This window comes from Dipodomys merriami, unplaced genomic scaffold, assembly GCF_024711535.1.
Source record: "Dipodomys merriami isolate MVZ:Mamm:240054 unplaced genomic scaffold, mDipMer1.0.p SCAF_1, whole genome shotgun sequence".
Taxonomy (NCBI): Eukaryota; Metazoa; Chordata; class Mammalia; order Rodentia; family Heteromyidae; genus Dipodomys; species Dipodomys merriami.
Window position 1 is genome coordinate 58,886,433 of NW_027202270.1, and position 24,210 is coordinate 58,910,642.

At 34.5% G+C, this 24,210-nt stretch overlaps 1 pseudogene; it reads left to right on the plus strand.

Annotated features, from left to right (window-relative positions):
- The first annotated feature begins 1,368 nt into the window (after positions 1-1,368).
- On the plus strand, positions 1,369-1,679 carry LOC138835574 (E3 ubiquitin-protein ligase RBX1 pseudogene; annotated as a pseudogene).
- Positions 1,680-24,210: the final 22,531 nt, after the last annotated feature.

Consider the following 24,210-nt stretch of genomic DNA (forward strand, 5'->3'; position numbering starts at 1 on the left):
CAATTGGGAGTAAAAGTTAAGGACAATCACCAAGAGGTCTTTGTTTTATTAATAAATCTCCTGATGTTTTAGTACCTAACATCCCATATGTGAACATAGTAGCTACTGTCCCACATATATATTTCAGCTAAGTCCCTCAACAAACATTTGCCTAATACGTAGACTTAGTTTAAAAAACTTGGAAAGTTATTGGTTATATTCTTTTCCTAACATTGATTGCTTGTTTGGAGAATCAACTCATGAGATGGAAAAACTATCCTCAGCAAATTCACTTTATTTTCAGCTGTTTGGAGAATACTTGATAAATAAATCCACTTGCTATAAATAATAATATTCTTGTTAATTAAAAGGCCCCTGGGAATATTAATATTTCTACTTTAAATATGTTTATTAATTGTATCGTCTATGTTCTGCACATTTGCTTCTCCTGTTCCTCTTTTTCTTGATATACAAATTCTATTCTAATTCAATATTAGCCCACCCCATTAAGAGTAAGCATTATTAAAACTGTACAAGTGAGGGCTGGGAAGGTGGCTCAGTGGTAGAGCGCTTGCCTTGCATGCCTGAGGCCCTGAGTTCAATTCCTCAGCACCACATAAGCAAAAAGAAAAAAGCCGGTAGTGGTGCTGTGGCTCAAGTGGTAGAGCGCTAGCCTTGAGCTGAAGAGCTGAGGGACAGCGCCCAGGCCCAGAGTTCAGGCCCACAACCGGACCCAAAAAAAAAAAAAAAAACTGTACAAGTGAATGACAACATTGTGAAATCCTTGTATATTAAAAAGTAGAGGCTCAGAAGATATTCAATAAAATATTTGGATAAAGACAAGTAGAAATTAAACAATAAGGGCCTTTAAACTTAGATTCTGATCTTCTATTAACTTCTGATAATCATGAATAGAGAAGTCTCTAATTCTATCAAAAACCACCAGAAAGATAGATTCATTGTTACATGTTTTGGTTTAGAGATTTTTATAATACATAAATCATAGAATGCAACTATATCATCCTAGTTTGCATTTAGTTCTTAACCTTGATTGAATAATTCTAAAGACTCTGAGTGAAGTTAATCCAAAGGATAAATGGATAGAAGCTGTTTCTGAACTATGTATGAACCCAGAAAATATAAACCATCCTTCCAAGTATTATTCAGTTTTGAATTAATCAGTCAAATTTATTGTCAGCCTACTTTGCATCAAGTTCTGGAATGGGGGGAGGTGATGGAGGATAAAGTTTGATATCTATCTCTGTCTAGTAGGAGAAATGTATATAAGCAAACAACTACCATAGAATACTATCTGGAATACCTAACATCTAATGAGAATCCTAGGATTGAACAATAACATTAAAAATCAAACAGCTAGGTGTTTCCAAAATGGCGGTGGCGATGGATGTGGACACCCCGAGCGGCACAAACAGCGGCGCGGGCAAGAAGCGCTTTGAAGTGAAAAAGTGGAATGCAGTAGCCCTGTGGGCCTGGGATATTGTGGTTGATAACTGTGCCATCTGCAGGAACCATAATATGGATCTTTGCATAGAATGTCAGGCTAACCAGGCATCTGCGACTTTCGAAGAGTGTACGGTTGCGTGGGGAGTCTGTAATCATGCCTTTCACTTCCATTGCATCTCTCTCTGGCTCAAAACACGGCAGGTTGCCCTTTGGACAACAGAGAGTATGGCCACTAGAAAAAGAATTCTTCCATCAAGCTTAACTGTTTTGTTATTCATTTAGTGACTAGCCCCTCTTTACTTAATTATACATTAGCTAGAACGGTGTCTTTTCTCCTTTGTCTTTTCATTTTGCTGTTCCTGCAATGATACTGAGTTCTGTGTCAAATAAAGTCCAGTTGGATTCTTAAAAAAAAAAATCAAACAGCTGAAATAATCAATAGATTTTATTTGCTCTACCATACTTCCTGGCATGATGGCAGTTTATGGAGCATGATTTTGAAGAATCTGGAACTAAGTCATTGACATTATCAACCATTGATAAAAATCTCAAATTTAGGATGAAGGTAATCAGTCTGAATTCTGTTCATTAACCATCTCTGCTGTGTGACATACAATCAGTGCATATGAAGGAGATTATGAATCCTGATTTTAAAAACTTGACATTTATAAAGACTGAGCATAAATATGAAGGTGGTAGGTACAGAGTGGTGGAAGTAAAGGAAAAAAGACAAAGAACAGTAAAAGTCATAAAGCAGTTGCTGGGTTAAAATCAGTCGCCTTGCTAACTAAAAAGTATATTCAGAGAGAAGCAGGAAAGTGTCAGGATGGAGATGTCTATAGGAGCTATTAGGAACTAGGACACAATCTCCTGTGAGTGTACTAGAAACAGGGCTCACAGGACACATGTGTCAGATTTGTCCAGGGTGTTCATTAAGGCGATCAACTCAGAATTCCTAGTGTGAGAATGAAAATCTTCATTTTTAACAAGCTCTCTAGGTAATTATTAGGCATACTAAACAGGGAGAGCTCACAGGAGAAAAGTATTTTACTATGATCAAACTTTTCAGGAGCTATTTATGTTAAGCAGCTAACTCATGTTGTTCATAATGCCCTTCAGAGGCTACGCTGTAGCTGTTTCCAACTCATTAATCATAGTTAGGCAGAACTGTTAGCATAGTGTGCAAATTATTACCCTGGGATTTAATTGTATTTGGAACATACTCAGTTTAATTTGAACATTTTTTTCAGTAGATTGGAGCAAAAGGCATTTCATCTTTATTTGAGATATGTTTCCAAAAATAGACATAAATAGTTTAGGAAAAGAATAATACATTGTCTTCAGAATGGCCTAGATTTTATTACGTTTTTAAGTCATCTGCTCTCAATGGAAAAATACTGAGCAAACAATTCACTCATTATGGGTATAGTTTCAACTGTAGTAAAGACTGAGATGAGAAATCCTATGATGCCATGGTAGCATCAGACAGGGAAAACAGAACAAATTTGAAGAGCTAGGAAAAAATTTCCTGAGGAACAGCATTTGTTTTTTAGTTGTTCACTGGGAGAAATTATATATTTGGATTGGGGTGGATTGTAGCTAAAGGGAATTTTATGCTTATAGATGACAAAACCTAACATATAGCGAGGTTTACACAAATTGAGATAAACATGTATGTAGGGTGATATAAAATCATATAGCATGTGGTAGATTTTAGGTCTTTATTTAATGACTTAATCAAATTAGTTGCCACATTAAGTATATACTATATGCCAAACTCAATATTTATTTTATATGAATGACAGTAGAAATAGAAAGGTGTTATTCAGAATCTAATCATCAGGACCACAAACTCACTCTTCTAAGTTCTGAGAGAGTTGCCCGGGGGTAGGAAGCCCAATTTATCTCTATTCGTATCCAAAGAGGCTTGGCTTCCCCTAAAATTAGGCCACATCTGGGACAGCTTTTGTCCAGTGACTATTTTATGCTGGTTTCAAAGTCTCCTTCCCTGCTTTAGCTTGACTAGAGTTCAGTGAAAAGATGTCCATCGAAAATGAAGTCTTATGTAAACTCTCTCACTCAATGAGTTCATGACACTCATTTTAAGGATGGTAAGTTACGATTATAGCCTCATTGATCAGTAAAGAATTCTTGAACTTTCAAATTAAAAAACAGGTATTTTTCTACATGTGTTTACTCAACTTCTTACATAATTTGACCATTTCTTACTATAATTTCCCTATTCCCTTGCCTTCAAGACAATATATAATATGGTGTTACCTCTAAATTTTGTTGACTATTTTTTTCTGCCTTATTCAAGAACAATTTTTCATCTGCCCTATCTTGAGAGTGGAGAAAGTCACATGAATCTAATTTCTGATTTATACTATTCTTTTTTTTTTGGGGGGGGGGTCCGGTCATGAGGCCAGAATCTAGGCCTGGGTGCTACCCCTCAGCTCTTCAGCTCCAGGCTAGCGCTCTACCACTTGAGCCACAGTACCACTTCCGGCTTTTTTTTTGCTTATATGGTGCTGAGGAATCGAACCCAGGGTCTCAGGCATGCAAGGTAAACGCTCTACCACTGAGCCACTTTCCCAGCCCCTGATTTATACTATTCTTCTTCTCATATTGACTACTCTCATGGTTTCAATCCTGTTTTGGTTCATTGACATTAAAAATGACAGTTTTTAAATATATGTATTTATTTTTTGAATACTTTTATTATCTATCTCTAATTACTTGTACAAAGGAATTGCCATTCACCAAAGCAGTTTATGAATACAGTGCATCTTGAGCAATGTCACCCCTTTTACTTCTCACCCATCCCTCACAATCCACCCCTTCTTTCATTTTCCTAATTTTTGTTATCTATTTTTTGCCAATTCATAAAGCAGTTTGTGTATACAGTGCATCTTGATTTGTATCATCTCTTCAACACATTCAGCCCCCCTCAACCCACCCCTTCTTTATTTTTCTCAATTTTGTGGTATATACAATACATTGTCTACATTCTAAGCCCTTCCTTCATGCTGCCACTCTTTTCTTGGAACCCACCCCACTTTGCAAGGACCAATTTCCTGGTACATGCTTTGTTGGGCTTTGACTTAGGTTTTCTAAAGAATTATACAATTTGAGCTCTCCATGGAGTCTATTATACTTTAGTTAATTCATTTGTAACTGCTTACATGCCCCCCCAGTGTGTATACTTGCAGATTTAGAGGCACATTATAGCTACCATAAATGACGGAAACCATGAAATCTGTGTTCTCTGAATCTAGCTTACTTCATTTAATATAATTTGTTCCAAGTCTTTCTATTACGTTTCAAATGGCACAATGTCATTCTTTCTGATATATGAGTAGAATTCCATTGTGTATATATACCACATTTTCTTGGTCCATTTCTTCATTGAGGGGTATCTGGGCTGATTTCATGTCCTGACTATGGTAAATGATGAAGCAGTGAACATGTTTATGCTGATGACTTTAGTGTTTGTGCTCTATTAGATACATGCCAAGGGCAGGAATTGCTGGGTCATGAAGTAGTTCTATGCTGCTTTTTGGAGCACCCTCCATATTTCCTTCCAGAGTGGTTGAACAAGCTTACATTCTCACCAACAGTGTAATAAATAGCGTTGCCTTTTGGGCACATCCTCTCCAGCATCTGTTATTAGTTTCTGTGGTAATGGCCATTTGAACTGGGGTGAGGTAGAATCTCAGTGTTATTTTGATTTGCATTTCCTTTATGGCTAAAGATGTTCAGTATTTCTTTGTGTGTCTATTGGCCCATCTTACTTCTTCTTCAGAGAAGTCTCTCTTTAAGCTTAAGTCCATTTATTAAATTAATTTTAATTTTATTCCACAAGTTAAAATTTTGTATCTTCATATATATGTCTGCTGTACACTTCAAATGGACATAATTTTAATTTTTTTTTCTTTTTTCATACTAGGGAATGTTGGCTTACTAGGCAAGTGCTTTGCCACTGAGCTACATCCAGGTCCTGGATAAAAATTTTAAAAAGTCAAATAACAGCTGGACACCAGTGGGTCATATCTGTAATCCTAACTACTCAGGTAGCTCAGGATTGAGGTTCAAAGCCAGTCTGGGCAGAAAAACCTGTAGCACTCTTATCTCCAATTAACTTTCAAAAAGTTATAAATGGAGCTGTGGATTAAGGCACTAGCCTTGAGGTGGGTGGGTGGGGAGTCAAATAAGAAATATAGTACATGCCCTGTAAGAAAATTAGACAAATGAAAGAAAAAATATCAAGGCTTACCCAAAAGACAGATATAAAAGAAAAATCAGAAGAAGACAAGGAAGAAGTATAAGATAATTATTTTAGAGCTCCAGGACTCAGACCAAACATAAATCAAGTCATATAATAAGAGTAAGGAGAGATGTTAGCTACAAATAAAGGAAACATTCAAGCAACAGCAAATAGCAAAACAATAACAAAAAAAAAATAAACGTTCCCAAATCTTGAAAAAGGATCCAGATCCACAAGACCAAAGCCTTTAGAACGCCAAATAGATGAGATTGGAAAGGAACCTAACCATGTTATAGTGTAATTATATTAAGTGAATTTTATGCTTCCATCAGAAAGAATGGCATTGCCCCATTTGTTAGGAAGATGAAAGACTTGGAAAGAATTCTATTAAGTGAAGTAAGCCAGGCCCAAAGAAACATAGGCCTCATGGTTTCCCTTATTTGCAATGACTAGTATATGTCTGAGACAAGCAGAAATGGTCAGATAAGTTGATGTTAGGTGAAATGAACCCCAAGATAAGGACTCAAATGTTTCTTCTTTCTTGTGATTGTTTCTAACATATTTATAAGATGATTTCCTTGCTGTTTTGTATGTCACTCCCCCACGGTATAACCGGTTTTCACTGTATTTGATGTTGGTATAATTTTTTGAGTGGAAGGGAAAAACAAATTGTTTAAATAGGGATACAGTTGGACCTATTGCAACAATGAGATGTACAAGATGTTATGTCGAAAAACAAACTTTAAACTTTGGCCTGGAGCGGGGGAGGGGGGAGGAGATAGGAAGGGATGGGAAGGGGAAACAAAGGAGGAGGCAACAATGCTTGATAAGAAATGTACTCATTATCTTGCCCATGTAATTGTAACCCCTCTGTATGGTATTTTCACAATAAAAAAAAAAAGAAAAAAGAAAAAGAAAAAGAAAAAAAGCATATACACAGAGAACAAGTAAGTCTTGATTTATATACTATAAATTATTTTTCTTAAATATTTTCCAAATCAATACCTTATTTTAGAATACAATATCTATTTCAAAAAGTGAGTTTTCTTGTTCTCAGTTTTGTCTCTGGCCTCATCTCACTATAATTTATCTTTTATCTTATTATCAGTCAGAGTGAATTGAAGAAAATGCAAATTCAATAACCCTCCAATTATTTTGTTATAACCCTCCCCCGATGCTTTTGCAAAACTTTTCAACAAATAAATTTCAAATTATTAGCCTCAGATAAGTTTTTGAAGAAATAATTTCTGATCACTGTATTCATTGGAGGAGACAACAATGCTTGATAAGAAATGTACTCAGTACCTTGCTCATGTAATTGTAACCCCTCTGTACAGTATTTTCACAATAAAAAAAGAAAAAAATTGTGAAAATATCTTTAATCCAAAATGTGTGCAAAATAAATGAAAAACTAAATAATTGAAATGCATTACAGAGAGTAACATGAATGACTTCATAAAGATTTCTATAGACAACAGAAATTGTGAGATATATAAATTGTCATTGTGTAAGATTCTAAATATATATGTAAATATGTATATATGTGTGTCTGTCTCTTTTTCTCTCTCTCCATATATATACACAAATATATTTGTATATATATATATATGTATACATATATACATACATATATATACAAATATATATACATATATATGTACAAATATATATATACAAATATATATGTGTATATCTATATAGTGGTTGTGGGACTTGAACTCATGGCCTAGGTGTTGTCCTTGAGCCTCTTTGTGCTCATGGCTAGGTTCTACCACTTGAGCCACAGAGCCACTTCTATTTTTTGAGTGGTTTATTGGATATAATAGTCTCATGGGGACTTTTCTGCCTAGGCTGGCTTTGAAAGGTGATCTTCAGATCCCAGTCTCCTGAGTAGCTAGGATTACAGGCATGAGCCACCAGCATCCAGCAACATCATATTATTTAAGTAAAAGAATGAAGAGCTGAGCAGTAAGTGGATGATTCAGAGCTATATAAATACCCCTTCAGGAGTCTTCATTCAAGCTCTTATTCTTCCTTAGACCAAGGATTTAGTCAGAATTATATGGACAATTTCCCCATCTTGCCACTTTGCCATCTGTCCTAAAGTAATCATTATGTTTCTACAACAATTGCATTGTAGAATCTTCATTAAGGAGCAAAACACTATTTGGAACAATTAAGCTGGCATTGAGATTGTTGGCCCAGCAAAGTGCATTATTCACAAATCCCACATGCTTCACATATGTTGGTCCTGTTAAAGACAAAACTAGAAGTCTATAATTCTATCCTTATTTGAGAGTATAGAATAAAAAATTAGTAAATCAAGTCAAAGTTATTGCTTATAAAGGGAAAAAGTCAAACCTTTTTATGATGAATTTTTAACTGTAGACACCAACTGAAGAATTCATACTTTCATGTCTCTCATATGTGTTCACTTTTGTTCAATACTGCACATTTGATCCGTATTCTTTTCGCTGTAATCTGCTGTCAGCAATCACAGCAATCTGTTGAAATGATTGAACCACTACAGAAATGGATGGGAGATTCTGTTATTTGACAATCTCATAATGTCATGGCATTCAACCCTCCCTGAGCATTGAAATAATATGTGTGCCAGGTAAAATTAACAATTAAATCAACCTTCTCTTTATTCCTTTTTTTGATGACTGGTAATCAATACCTGTACAAATTATGTGTGATCTTTATAAAAAGCCCTTGAACGGAATTGGTGGTTAAACTATTGAGAGATGACTATGCTTATATGTAATATAATAATAAAATCACACTGTAAAATTGATTAAGCTACTTTAATTTCTGGTATTTACATTTGTGCTAAAACCTTTGCTTTGGTTTGATAGTGAGTAAAAATTATGTTGTGAGTGTGTGTGTGTGTGTGTGTGTGTGTGCCCAATATGGACCTTCAATGCAGGGCCTGGACAGTATCCACAAGCTTTCTTTGCTCAAGGCTAGAACTTTGCCACTTGAACCATAGCTATAGTTCCAGCTTTTTAATTGGAGATAAGAATTGCTCAGATTTTCCTGCCCAAGATGGCTTCAAACCACAATACTCAGATATTAGACTCCTAAGTAAGTAGACAGACATCAGCCACTGACTCCTGGCTTCATGTCATTTATTTTAACCTAAAAATATCCATTCATTCTTTTTCTTAAGTGACTTAAAATATTTAATCAAGATGTTTCATGCCTCTCATGGCTGACAGAAACATCTGGGATATTTTTGGCAGACTCAAAGTTAGAGAACAACAGGTCAGGATGAGAGCAAGGGAGAATCAGCATATGTCCCACCTGCACGACTTCATCATCTAAAAGATTCCTTTCTATGAATGCAAAAGGGCAGAGTGTTTATTTAAATCAAGTAAATATTTTGATAGTCAGATTCAGATATAAGATTGGGAGTTTTCTGCCATGTATTTGTGGGGGAAAACCCATTTGCTTCTGCCTTTAAAAAACTAGTCAAGATTATCAATTTATAAACATAACTTTCTAAATTATTTTATTTACAACAACTTTTCTTTATCATCATTAATATGGCTATTATGCAAAACACAAAATCACAGTGGTTGAACAAGTTTACACTACCACCAACAATACAGTAGAGTTCCCTTCTGTCCACATCTCCACCACCATCTGTTGTTTAGAGTTCTTGATTATAGCCATTCTAACTGAGGTGAGATGGTATCTCAATGTTGTCTTGATTTGCATTTCTTTTATGGCTAGAGAGGTCGAGCATTTCTTCATGTGTCTATTGGCCATGCTTATTTCCTCTTCAGAAAAGTTTCTCTTTAAGTCTCTAGCCCACTTATTTATTGGGCAGTTGTTTCTTTGAGGATTTGTTGTTGGGGGATTTAATTTTTTGTGTTCCAAGTATATTTTAGATATGAGACCCTTGTCAGTTGTATGGCTAATGAAGATCTCCCAATCTGTGGGCTTTCTATTGATCTTTCTAGCTTTGCCTTTCTCCTTTGCCTTGCAGAAGCTCTGCAGTTTCATGCAATCCCATTTGTCCAACCTTTCTTTGATTTGTTGTGTTTCTGGGTCTCTATTAAGAAAATTTTGGCCTGTGCCAAGAAGACATAAATGTTTGACAGAATATAGAGAAATTGAAACCTTTGTACCCTGATGTTGACAAAGTAAATTCTGAAGTATTTGGGGAAAACAATTTCATTATTGCTTAAAAAATTTATAATACAATTTGCCATATGACTATTATTTTTATTTCTGGTTATATATCAAAAGATTTCAAGGCAGAAATTGTGTTCATATGCATAGAAATGTTGTTCAGAGAAGCCTAGAAATAGAAATGACCCTAGTACTATTGATGTGGAATGGATAAAATAAATGTGAGCTAAAAGGGAATGGCTAAACATGGCTGAACATTGATGATAAACTAAGTGGAACATTCTAGTCACAAAACACTGTGTGTGTGAAACTACTTATATTAGGTAAAGTGATAATAGATATGGACTAGACAGAGGGAGCAAATGGAGGAGTTCTAGTTCCAGTTTTACAGGATAAAAAACAATTTAGAAGTGGATGGTGGTAATTATTGTACAACAATGTTAATATAGTTAACTAACTGTTAATGCAGCCATTGAACTGTGCAGTTAGAAATACATAAGTCAGGGGCTGGGAAGGTGGCCCAGTCGTAGAACACTTGCCTTGCATGCATGAAGCCCTGGGTTCAATTCCTCAGTACCACATAAGCAAAAAGGAAAAAGCCAGATGTGGCGCTGTGGCTCAAGTAGTAGAGCACTAGCCTAGAGCTGAACTGCTGAGGGACAGCGCCCAGGCCCAGAGTTCATGCCCCACATCCGGACCCCCCCAAAAAAATACATAAGTGGTACATTTTATGGTATGCATGTATATATGCATGGTATCTTCTATTCTTTCTTATAAAGTACTTATATGATTGTTGAATTTTCTAACTCTAACATTTATACTTACAATAGAAATAACATTGTTCAAATATAGTTGCCTTGATTCCACAGATACACAACTCCTTCATACTTTCATTGTTCTGCCACCTCTTTCTTGATTTAACCAGCTAATTGAAACTATAAGAAAAGAAGCAGGGCTGGGAAGGTGGCTCAGTGGTAGAGCGCTTGCCTTGCATGCATGAGGCCCTGGGTTCGATTACTCAGCACCACATAAGCAAAAAGAAAAAAAAACTGGAAGTGGAGCTGTCACTCAAGTGGTAGAGCTGTATCCTTGAGCTGAAGAGCTGAGGGACAGTGCCCAGGCCAAGAGTTCAGGCCCCATGACTGGACCCCCTCCCTCCCAAAAAAAAAAGAACAAAAAGAAAAGAAAAGAAGCAAAATCAGGAATCTCATCTTTCTTTTATGATAAAGCTGTTTCCATGTAAAGGCCTTCAATGACCCACTAAAGCAATTCTACTGAATATGAACGCTGTGATGTGAGTACTTAAAATTATAGCCATTATTCCATCTGAAAAAGACTGCAGGGAATGTGTTTATAAACACAATTTTGTCCACAAAGAACATTGTATAATAAATAGGTAAAAGAAGCAAATTGTTGATATGCTAGATTATTTGGAAATGACATTTCGTTTAGAATATTCTGATCTAATTACCCAACTGAAATATTGCCATGTACTGGGGTTAACAGTAAGATTACACTCATCTTAATTAATATATGCTAACCTTCTCTTTAGGTAATTTATGTGAAGGTTGTTAAATGTGAGATCGCGTATCAATTTCTTTAGTGCACCACTTTGTATGAATGATTATTATTACCCTTTTAGCTTTTAACCAATAGTTCTGATCCCAAAGAATATTGACAATTCTCTGAGAGTAAAACAAAATCATTAAATTTCTTCATATTAATATGCAATACTCTTAAAAACACATGACATACAAATGCCACAGACACCTTTCCCTTTCTGGGTTGGCGTGGAACCACAATCCTCAGATCTCAGCATCCTGAGTACTAGGATTACAAGCATGAGCCACCAATGCCTGGCTCCAGGCACTGTGATTTTCAATCCAGAATTTAAGATAGAATCTACAGAAATGCACAGATTGCATATCTTTCAAATAATGTCACAATTGGGATTTAGATGAAAGCTGAATGATCAAGTTCAAGACTTCAGGAATTCTGTGTTACAAAAGGGCTTTCATGTCAGTCATGAAACTTTTACTGTGGGTACATTCTCTCCTTAAATGAAAGGCAAATAACTGCAAAGTTGTTATGTCAAATGTAATACAGAAAATATCAGGAAAGGTACACCACTGTTTCAACAACATGGACTGTAATCCAACATGTTCCCATTCTCATCTCCCTCCTCCCCACTTTTTCAAATATTGTTTGGTAGAAATAGGGTGGAAGGGCAGATATGTTCTTCAAAGCACTCTCTGCACAAGTATAGAAATATCACAGTACTTCCTTATATTGTCAATGTTCACTAAATCAAATTAATAAACATAATAACTTTCAAAAGGGTGATTGTCCTGGAGAAGTGTTGATACACAATATAGCAGAAAATCAGACCCTCTACCAACATGGAAGCAGTTTAGGGTAACATAGATGGTGGACACCTACTTAATTTATAGAAATGTGACTGAGGTTGCTTGATAAACTCAAGGATTCTGAGAAGAAAAATGGTATTGAACCATTTGGATAGTGCTTTTAATTCCTCTCATTTCTGAGTGTATGCATGAAAATAAAGTATTAATTCCATTAAATTCACTATTTCTAAAGCAAAGAACAGTTTCACATTCTAAATTATTCTTCCTTTTTAAAATCAAAGAAATCATACAGTGTTGCTATTTTCTTTAACAGCAAACACAACCAGACTGCTTTTACTCTTTTAATTCCCCAAAACTGTACTGCACGTTTATATACATTTTTTCAGGGCTCTCAAGAATAAACCTTTTTTCTGCTATTGCTACTTGTACTTTTAAAATAAGCCAGGCAAAGATAGGTAGAATGTCATTTTGTTACAGAGCCCTAAAGTGTGGACATAACTTTCTTCATCTCATTCTTTGAATTCTATGAATTACTGATACTTATTAGCTACTCTGATGAAGCAAATACTAATCAGTTCATGACATTCTGTTTTAAGATTTAACATGGCATCATTCTATAGGTATTGTCTGAATGGTGTCTTCTTAGGGACAATAGATCAAAGAACTCTTCAGACAAAGAAGTACAAAGAAATGACAGTATGAAATGTAAGACAGCCAGAAAGGTATTCTATATTGGTTTGCTCTTAATATGAAACATTCCAATATTTTTATAAAACTAATATTGTATCATTTAAATAAAATAACATTTAAAAGTAAAATTGAACCCACTTCCACACTTACCCTGACAATCTAAATATAAGTCAGATGAATAAGTTTTAGAGGACACCATGCATTCATGGCTACCAGTATATCTTTCTAGGCACTGATCTTTTCAGGAGTTCTATGCTCACAAATTATACTATGCATCTTATGTTGCAACATAATTTTGTCAATTAATAAATCGTGAGCATATGTTACTGACAGATTGGAAGATTAATGTCTTTATTTTAAAGCCTCAAAGGAGGCCATGGTACTGATAAATCATATTTTTCAAATGCAATTTCTATAGATACATACTTGCTTTGTCATTTTATTGCAACATCAGTATGCTGTAAAAGGAAACTCTGAATTTATATCACAGTACATTTATACCTATATATATTATATATATTATTTATATATTATATATATTATATATATACCTATATATATATGTATATTAAGGAAGAAGTCCACATGAAAACTGTTAGACTTGATATTACAAATTATTCCTTTAAAGATTAAAAAGTAGCATCAGTTAACATTTGTACTAGAAAATTTAAGAGCCTTCACTTTAGCATAACTTGACTTATAAATGTTTTATCAAAAGTTGTGTCTTATCTATATTTTAATTGGTGTTTATGTGGTTATTAACCAAATTAAATGTGTTCATAGAATTATTAAACACTTATAGTTCATTTCCTATCATTTTTATAGCATTTATTTAGATTTGAGTGTTCACCTTATCATTTTAAAGGTTATTATTTATTATAAGTATTAAGTTTTCTCTCTAAAAAGTTATGTACTTTTCCTTAGCTTACCATTGAATTCTACTAATTGCACACCAATGACTTTTCTGAAAATAATGATAAGATCTGGAAGATAAAATCTGCAAATGGATATTTTTATCTTAAAACCTAAGATATGAGGTATTTTGATAAACTTTCTCTTGATCATATCTCATTTTAATTTGAAAACCACAAGTTAGAGCTTCTTACACTAAAACCTAATGGCTTCATGTAATTTTTAAATTATATTTTATCTTTACCTTGTTGAACAAAGCAGTTCCCACACTGAAAATCAGTTCATGAATAGAACGCATCTTATTGATGTCACCTCTTTCATCTTTTTATTCTTTCCAACCCACTCCTCCTCTCAATTTTTCACATTTTGTAGGATATGTATTGACATAAAATTCAATTTATATTCATGTAATTTTGACTGATATACAGATGAAAGTTTAGTATTGCTTAATACTTATGAATATACTCTAATCAAACATTTCAATCTCTCCTCTCTTGGAATAGTTTTCCACTTGTAATCCCTACTTCTAGATATGACATTGTCAGTAGAGTTGCCTTAACTTATGTAATTTCAATAATAATTTCTAGCCAGGGCTTTTAGAAATAGCAAACAAGTCACATTTGTTTTTTTTTTTTTTTTTTACTAATTCTAAGGATGTATTAGTTATTATAAATTATACAATATTTCCACAAGCCATTTCCTACTAAAAGTATCCTTATCATATTTTGATTTTGGCCTAAGAGAATAGAAAGTACTGTTATCACCTCATGTTCAAAAATCTCTAATCTGCAGCACACACTTTGATATAGTTCAAGATCACTACTAAATAGATTATTCTTTCAGACACTCAGTTTCAGGAAGATCCCACACAATTCTTGTAAGAAGAAAATTGAATCCTGCCCAATCAATTAATTAAATCCACAATGGTTATTAGTAAAACTGCAGATGCTCTGTTCGTAATTTACAAAGGAAACCTATTCCAAAGACAGGATTCATTCAAAGAATCTGGAAATAGTTACATTCAAACAAATGAAAGTCATTTTGTCATTAGGCAATTCTACTAACAGTGTCATATCTAGAAGTAGGAATTACAATAGAAAAGTAATCCAAGAGAGGAGAGATTGAATTTTTTATTAGAGTATATTGATTAAAAAAAACTAAATTGTAAGTAGATTCAGAAATAGACTTTGACCATTGTTGCTAGAGTGTAACTTTGAACATTTGGAGGATAGAAGAATAAAGAGTTTGTACTCTGTAGGATAGGGTAGCTTCAGGAAAAAGTACTGAAAGCAACTCCTATAGAAACAAGATATTAAAAGTTGATTAGGCCGTGCAGGACCAGATGGATTTACATCTGAATTCTACAAGGTCTTCAAAGCAGAACTCACACCAATACTCCTCCAACTCTTCAATAAAACTAAAAGCCGAAGTTAACTACCAAACTCTTTCTATGAAGCCATCATAACCTTCAACCCCAAACCAGTCAGGTACTCATGAGAACTATAGACCCATTTCTTTGATGAACATCAAGGCAAAACTTAACAAAATTTTGACCAATCGACTTCAACAACTGACCAAAAAATCATACACCATGATCAAGCAGGATTCATTTCAGGGATGGAAAGCTGGTTCAATATATGCAAATCAATTAATATAATTCATCACATCAACAAGAGCAAGTATAAGAACTACTTGATTATCTCAATTGATGCAGAAAAGGCATTTGACAAGATCCAACACAACTTTATGATGAAAGCTCTGGAAAAAGTAGGAATCCATGGAACATTCCTCAATAAAATAAAGGCTGGGTATGACAAACCTACAGCCAGCATTATACTTAATGGCAAAAACTAAAGCCATTTCCTCTAAATTCAGGAGTGAGACAAGGATGTCCCCTCTCTCCATACCTCTTGGACTTAGTATTAGAATGCCTAGCTAGGGCAATAAGACAAGATGCTTGGACTTAGTATTAGAATGCCTAGCTAGGGCAATAAGACAAGATGCAAACATAAAGGGGAGCCAAATAGAGAAAGATGAAGTAAAACTCCCTCGTTGCAGATGACATGATCTTGTATTTTTAAAAACCCATGTATTCCACTCCCAAGTTACTCGAGTTGATCCGAAACTTTGGCAAAGTAGCAGGGTATAAAATTAACCCCCAGAAAACAATGGCTTTTCAGTGTGCCAATAACAAGAAGAGCACAGCTCAAATTTTTTGTAGTAGCCCCACAAAAAATAAAATACCTAGGAGTTAACTTAAGAAAAAGGTGAAGGACCTCTATTACAAAAACTTTTAAAACCTGAAAAAGGAAATTAAAGCAGAATTAAGGAAGTGGAATAACATCCCATGCTCCTGGATTAGGAGAATTAACATCGTGAAAATGGCAATAGAGCCAAAGGCTATCTACAAATTCAATGAAATAACTATCAATATCCCAACGTCATTCTTCAATGAAATAAAAGAAGCAATCCAAAAATTCATAGGGACAAATAAAAGTCCCTGAATAGCAAAAACAACCCTTAGCAGAAAGAACAGCACTTGAAGAATATCAATCCCAAATTTCAAACTCTACTACAAAGACATAGTAATCAAAGCAGCTTGGTACTGGCACAAGAACAGAACTAAGGACCAATGGAATACGACTGAAGACCCAGAAATGAACCCAAAGACCTATAGCCACCTAATCTTCTAAAAGGGAGCTAAAAACATAGACTGGAAGAAAGACAGCCTTTTCATTATATGGTGCTGCAAAATTGATTAAACAGCCCTAGAAAACGGAAGCTACCTGTATTTATCACTCTGCCACAGAATCAACTCCAAATGGATCAAAGAGTCAAAGCAGACATTACAGGACAGAATAGGAGAAACCCTAGGTCTCCTTGGCATAGGCCGAAATTTTCTTAATAGACACCCAGAAACACAACAAAGCAAAGAAAAGTTGGACAAATGGGATTGCATGAAGCTGCAGAGCTTCTGCACGGCAAAGGACATAGCTAGCAAGATCAATAGAAAGCCCATGGATTAGGAGATCTTCACTAGCCATAAAAAGAACAAGGATCTTATATCTAAAACATATTTAGAACTCAAAAAATCAAATTTCCCAACAACAAATCCTCTAAGAAACAACTTCCTGATTAACAAGTGCACTAAGGACTTAAAGAGAGACTTCTCTGAAGAGGAAATAAGAATTACCAATAGATAGACATATGACGAAATGCTCAACTTCTCTAACCATAAAATAAATGCAAATCAAGAAAACATTGAGATACCACCTCATCCCAGTTAGAATGGCTATAATCAAGAAAGCTAGTGACAACAGATCCTGGAGGGTATGTGGCCAAAAGGGCACCCTACTGCATTGTTCATGGGAGTGTAAACTTGCTCAACCACTGTAGAAAGCACTATGGAGTTTCCTCAAAAGACTCCACACAGTGCTCCCCTATGACCAGCAATCCCACTTTTGGCCATTTATCCAACCGATAATAAACAAAGACATACCAAAGCTACCAGCACAACCATGCTTTTCATAGCATTATTCACCATAGCTAAGATGTGGAAGCAGTCCAGATGCCCCTTAGTAGATTAATGGATCAGCAAAATGTGGTATATATGTACAATGGATTTCTTTGCCTCCATCAGAAAGAATGGCATCGCCAGATTTGTTAGGAAATGGAAAGACTTGGAAAAAACTATATTAAGTGAAGAAAGCCAGGACCAAAGAAACATAGGTCCCATGGCTTCCCTTATTTGCAATAACTAGTATATGTCTAGGACAATCAGAAAAGGTCAAAAACTACATACCTATGACCATATAAGATGATGCTAAGTGAAATGAACCCCAAGATAGGGACACAAGAGGTTTTATCTTGTCTTGCTGTTGTTTTTAATTGTATTTAGACTATGTGTTTTTTGGTTTTTTGTTTCTTCACTGTATTTGATTCCAGTGCCCTGCATCTTGTATATACATTTTTATAGTTTGAGGAATGGAGGGGAAATAACAAAATGCTGAAAGAAGGATACAGGTTGAGCCATTGTAGAAGACACTATGTTGAAAACAAACTTTACAACTTGGGGAGCAGGGAGGGAGGAGTTGGGGATGTGGGGAGGGAAGTGATGATAGGGAAAAACAAAGGAGGTTTGCTTGATAGAAAATGTACTCATTACCTTAATCAAGTAATTGTAACTCTTGTGTATGGTATTTTTGCAATAAAAATATATACCAAAAAATAATATATTCCTAGTTTTGGGAAAAGAGATACTATGAAGAGAGCAGCAGCAATTTAACATCTACATTATGGAAAAGATGATGGTATTAGTATCCAAAGAAGAAATAAATGTAAATTTATGTAAAACCTATATAAATTGTTTAGGTCTAGCTAAGTTATGAAGACAATTTCAACTGTTTATCACAGGAAATGTGAAGGGTTAATTTGGTACCTACACAATGAAAATAATAAAGTATATTAACTTAATAAATACTCAGATAAAATATCCAGCTTGAAATTTTGACTTAAAAATATTTGGAAATTGAGTCATTTATAGCTATGTTAATTCATTGGCCAAACCAATTCAAATGTCACATAGTATTCAGAGGGTGTGGTATTTAAGTTTCCAGTTTCTGGATCTAATTTTAGATCCAGATACAAAATGCTTCCTACCACATGTTTCATGCTAAACAACTCTTTGTCTGATATTGTTTAGGCCAAATCAAAAAATTAAAATTCTTTCTGTAGCAAAATTAAGGTATTAGATATTAATATCATGTAATTTAATCTATAGAAAAGTACACAATAAATATGTTGTGCAGGTGTATTTATTTCAGCATATGCTTTATCTTCTCAGCATTAGTTTTCAGAAAACAGGTGGCTTCCTGAGAATACAGACTGACAGCTAGGAGTAAATAAACTAAAAACATCTTTTCCTGGACTTAAAATGGGAATAAGCATTGAAGTTGCCATGTTTATATTAGCAAATTTTAAGAATAGCATTCATTTATTATACATAAAGTGATCTTAACTATTGTTTTATGATTAATCAGCTCAGGAGAACTCATTATACTTCAAGTTATTTACAAATAAATATTTAAATATACTCCATCACTCACTTTTTTGTTCATTAAATGCCATATACATGCATATTCATTTATGTGTCTGATGAGCAGGAAAGAGATAATTTTGGGTTTTATTAACAAGGAAATGGAGCAAAGAGAGAGGAATCCATAATGACTAAACAGATGTGGCTCCACTGACCATTAGCAGTCCTCCTTTCTTTTTTCTTTTTTTTCTTTTTTTTTTTTTTTTTGTCTGTCGTGGGGCCTGATCTCTGGGCCTGGGTGCTGTCCCTGAACTCTTCAGCTCAAGGCCAACACTCTACCACTTGAGCCACATCACCACTTCCAGCTTTTTCTGCTTATGTGGTGCTGAGGAATTGAACCCACGGCCTCATGCATGGGAGGCAAGCACTCTACCACTGAACCACCTTCCCAGCCCTGAGCAGTCCTTATTTCTTTCTGGAGGTTCCTGGAGAAGTTTCCAGTTAAGGGGAGAAGATACTCAATGTTGCGTAGAAGGTGCTTTGCCCTGAGATTTGGGCTGCTTCTTCCTTTTGGGCAGTTTTGCCTTTTGCCACAAGATAATGAGCAAGCATTGCCTATCTGAGAGGCATTTTGCCTTATGTCTTCAAATGCTTATCAACAAATCCTGCCTTACTGGAACCCAAGGTGATTGTAAAGTGACTGCTGAAGGAGATAGGTTAGAGCAAAAGAACACAGATGCAAATTGGGGCTGGGAACTTAGCTCTTATTATGTTTTTAATTCATGGGCCCAAGTAAGGAGTCCATGTTTCTAGCAAAAAAAAAAAAAATACCAAGCAACTTTTAAGCATCCCTTACAAGTATGTGACAGCAAAGTAGTTAATCTTTACTAAGCCTTCAGACATTGTAGAATTATTAGCTTTAGGGTAGGTGGAGGTTAGAGTTCTGCTAAATATGACAATTCAGTAAGTATTACCTAACAGTGAGAAAACATAAGATCAGCTACACAGTTGAAAGTAAACAGCCATTCTTTTAAAAGGTCTAAGATAATTCAAGATAATTTTGACTATCAACCTGAAGTATTCCATCTCTATTCAGTCAAATTCAAACAGTTTGCAGGACATTTAATAAAAATGTGGCCTCTTCAGAGAATCTTACCTTATGGTACTAATGGAACTTCTTTGTTAAAATATCTGTTTAAATTTTCTGATTTTTGTTTTCATATTCGTGAGTTTTAAAGTTCAGTTTTTGTGTTCTGGCTATGTTACTTATTTCTGATTTGCAAATATCTCTCCAAATCTGTTGTTTTGCCTTCATTTTCTTAACAGTACTATTCAAGGAACAGGTGGTTGTAATTAGAATGACATACAAATTATTTCTGTCTCATGTATAGTTTCAATATTGTAGCTAAGAAGTCTTTGCCTAATTCAGATCACACAGTTTTCCTTTTCTCCCTAAGAAGATTCCTATGTTTATTAACTTTTGAATTAGAGCTGTGGATCAAACTGCTTTCATTTTTTTAAAATAAGGAACTGTTACTATGTTTGCTGTGCCATTTATGAAAAAGAAATGTACTTGTTATCTTGCCCATGTAATTATAACCCCTCTGTACGGTATTTTCACAATAAAAAAAGTAAAATAAAATAAAAAGAATAGCCTTCGTCTACAAATTACATTTAAACTCTCATCAAATAGTTTTTTCATCCAGGTGTTGGTGGCTCACACCTAAAATCCTAGCTACCTAGAAGGCTAAGATTTGAGTATTTTTGTTGAAAGCCAGCCTGGGCAGGAGAGTCCATGAGACTCATCTCCAAATAAGCTCAAAGTGGAGCTGTGGCTCAAAAGCTTAAGGAGAGCATCCAGGCTCAGAATTTAAGCCCCAGGATCAGTTTAAAACACAAAAATATAAATAAGTACTAGATTTTCAAATATGTATAATTTTATTTCTAGGTTCATTATTTTGTTTTATTCACCTGCTTTGTTAACACTAGAATGACATTAATGATTTTTGTGATTATTGAAGAGTTTTGAAATCTAATAGGGAAAGTCTTATAACCTCCTTGTCCTTATTCAAAGACTTTATAACTATTCTGATTATTTTAATTTCCCTATGAAGTTTACAATCCACTTGCCAATTTTTATTTAAATATCATTCTTATCTTTTGAGCTTTCTTTGTATTTCTATCAGTTGATTTGTCAATAATGGCAAATAATTAACTAATAAAAGAAGACCATTTAGTTCAGTCATATGAAATTTCTCCCAGTACAATTTTTGTACATTTTCATATGCAGAATGTATACATTGATTGCCAGCTAAATCTCTGGCTGAAAGTTCATATGAAGGTGAAAATAAATTTTCTGAGACATGAAAACTATGTTCTTCATTACATGGGCGAGAGAGAAGCAAGTCTTCATCCAATGTATTGAATATGAAATGAGGCACCAATTCAACAGTGATACTCACTAGACACTATGTTGAAAATGAAATTTAAAACATGGGAAATAGGGAATTTGGGGAGGGAAAGTGGGAAAAAATGAGAAAGGGTTGATACTGTTCATAAGAAATCTCACTTATGTAACTATAAAACCTCTGTATATCACCTTTACAATAAAATTTAAATCAACAAAAAGAATCTCATGTGGTTTGTGTTGACAAATTGTAAAGGGCAAGAATGGTGGGTGATGTTAGATTCATGGTTGGCATGAGCCTTCTAGTGAAAGACTTAGGGCATGGCTAACATTCTCAGACAGAATAAATAATACAAAGTGGGGAACATATTGTTCTTTTTAGTACTAAAACTTCACACTTTATTTTCAGTCTGGTCTAAAATGAATCATTCTCTTCCTTTGACAAGACCAGATTGATAAACTGTTTATTGCAACATCACAAAATGTAATCAGAGATGAAGTAACTTCCTAATATTGATTAACACTAAATTTGGTTCTCTTTAATGTTGATAAATTCTTTATGTCTGGCAACCTTTAAAAGTGGAATAGCCAGGAATGTGTCATGATTGGCATAGGTACGTCCTCCCTAAATTCAAAAGGTTATAATGCATGCCTATAAAGCTCCTTTAGTTTTATATGTGCAATTAAAAGAATTATTAAATAAAATTTCACATGAGCTTAACAAGGAAGGCTGAATTCATGCATTTAGTTGATTTTTTTTTCTTTTAAACAATCGAATCATTTTAGGCAATGGTGAACTATTTGGTACTGAAATGCCTTGCAGCTACTTTAACTCCTGGGAGTGTCAGTTGATAGTTGTGAAAGGCTATGACCTTGGAGGCTGATAAGATTATTGCTCATCTTGAATTCCAAACAATTATTTTTAACTCACTATCAACACACATGACTATCCTTATAGGGCAAATGTGTGAGCCTATTTTGATTTCGACATTGCTTAGGTAAGAAAGTAGTTTCACATGATCCTTTTTTTTTTTTAATATGATTTTATTTTATTTGAGAACATACTGTACAGAGGGGCTACAATTACATGGGCAGGATATTGCATACATTTCTTAGGGTAGTGGACAGATTTGAAAAATTAAAGATAATAAATAACATGAGATGAAAACAGCAAATTTTAGTGAACTATGCAAACTTAGCAGATTTTTACCCTGAAAAAATTAAAAATTAAGATGGTCAATTATTTTGCAAATAATTCTACCAAATCCTAGATTAATTACATGGCCTATACCTAATGACTCAACCATTAGTGATATAATAGTGATGGTTTATAACCAGCATTCCAGAAAAACTCTCAACATTATTTCACAGGTTATTTTTCCCCCTGGGGGCCATATTTAATCCTAATAATTTTTTATCTCCAGGAAGAATTCGAATCAACTCACACATTATTCAACTCCTCATAAATCACTCAGCGATGGACCTCAGACTTCACTTCACTCAATTCAACACTTACTGGGTGAATAGCACTTACAAAGCATGAAAGTTAGCTGGAGGGGACTCTAAGATGAACACCACATAGCTTTAACCCTGCAGGAGTCACAATAGGGAATTGCCATTTTAAAACAAGGGAATCTCCAAGAATATCTACTAATATATTGTAGACATAAATTGTGGCTACATAAAAGGACAGAATTAACCCTCTTTCTCTTCTTATTGATGACTCCTATAAGCTTATATAAGCTGTTTTTGTTCATAACGTTATGACATATTACCAAATACAGTGTATTTAGTTACAAATACAAAAATAGTGAACTACTACTGGCTTAGTGAAAAAAAGAAACCTCTCTGACAAAACCAGTCTGAAAGTAAATGATGTTAAGTGTTCATACTAGTAGGACATAGGGTTTTTAAAAAAGTATGTTTAAGTCACAATAATAACATACTTATTAGACTTAGTATGGTATTCAATTTATACAAAGTATAAATGTATTAATGTATACATTTTAAAACTGCAAATTACTCTGGTCATATCACAGCAATTGACATCCAATATTTCCTTATGCTGAAATACTCAAAATCCTTTGTAGTATCAGTTTAAAATGTACAGCTAATTGTTGTCAACTACAATTATCCATCCAAATGCCTGTATGCACCTATTAACCATCTTTTCTTTATCTCCCTTCCTCCCACATATACAAGGCTCTGGTAAGCACTATTATACTACCTATTTCTATGAAATTATTATTTCTGTTTCTGCAATATTTGCTTATCTATATCTGACATTTTCTTATAATGTCCTCTACTTCCATTCGTGTTGCCACAAATGGTATTTCATTATTTTATATGTGAATGATATTTCAATATATATATATCTTTTTCTTTATTGATTAATTCATCAATGGAAACATAGATCTTTCTAACTTTCATCTATACTATCTTTCGGGCTTGATTTTTTTATGTTCTTTGGCTTATTACCTCCTTGGTGCAAGATAGTTGCTTCTGCTCTGGGAATTCAATGCTGTATTGTGCAGCCAAAATAAGAAAGAGGTAAGATTTGTCAAGATTTTTTTATATATATCAGAAAGAAAACCATAGTAGTGGCAGCATTGTTTTACTTTAGTCAGTGCTAGGTAACATATACTTCCAAAGACGGTTGGCAGAAGTGGAAACACACACCGAACTTATCTTTGACCAATCACAGTTCATTTACTCAATCTGTGGAGAACCTGTTTTCCCTGATTGTGTTACTGCTCCATAGACCATAGGTGTCTGCCAGAACACATTCATGCGACTGAAGTATTCAGATTAAATCATCACCCAAACTGCAATGCGTACACCATCAACATGTGTAAAAGAATCCCTATAAATAGACAATCATAGGGGACCAGGAAGTGAAAAATGAAAGGGGCAAAGAATGTGTTCATAGTTCATAGCTCCTTCATACTTC